Below are 405 nucleotides of genomic sequence, written 5' to 3' on the forward strand. Positions count from 1 at the left end.
ATTTGACATATACTTCACAAGTTGTCCCTATCTATATCTATCATAAATGTTCATTTAATGAGTTTACGTTCATACTTTCAAGCCTTAATTATTTAACTTTCTTGACTTTGCTTACTCCACTTGCTACCCCACTTGACTTATGTACCCACTTTTTTCAACCGCTTTAATACTTATCTCTTTCCCTCCACAATTAAAATACTTTATTTCATATCTAGAATTTTTTGCAAAAATATAAAAAATGAGAGCCAAAAAATTTTATTGTTCTTGCTCTTGTTCTTGTTCTTCCTTGAGCTTGACAACTGCGAAGAGACGCTTATCAGATTCTGAGTTTATTTTGACGCTGACCCATTATCGTTGAAGTCGAATCGAATATTGGGTCAACGTCTCCTTGTCGTTTGCGTAGAA

At 33.6% G+C, this 405-nt stretch overlaps 1 protein-coding gene across 1 annotated transcript in view; it reads left to right on the plus strand.

Annotated features, from left to right (window-relative positions):
* The first annotated feature begins 298 nt into the window (after positions 1-298).
* The window catches only part of LOC144711002 (MACPF domain-containing protein At4g24290-like), a 5508-nt gene continuing 5401 nt past the window's right edge, over positions 299-405 (plus strand). The window contains exon 1 of the mRNA XM_078584893.1: positions 299-405. This exon is cut by the window's right edge and continues 827 nt beyond it. The gene's annotated coding sequence lies outside the window, so the exon portion shown is untranslated.

The sequence above is a fragment of the Wolffia australiana genome, chromosome 13 (assembly GCF_029677425.1).
Source record: "Wolffia australiana isolate 7733 chromosome 13, ASM2967742v1".
NCBI lineage: Eukaryota > Viridiplantae > Streptophyta > Magnoliopsida > Alismatales > Araceae > Wolffia > Wolffia australiana.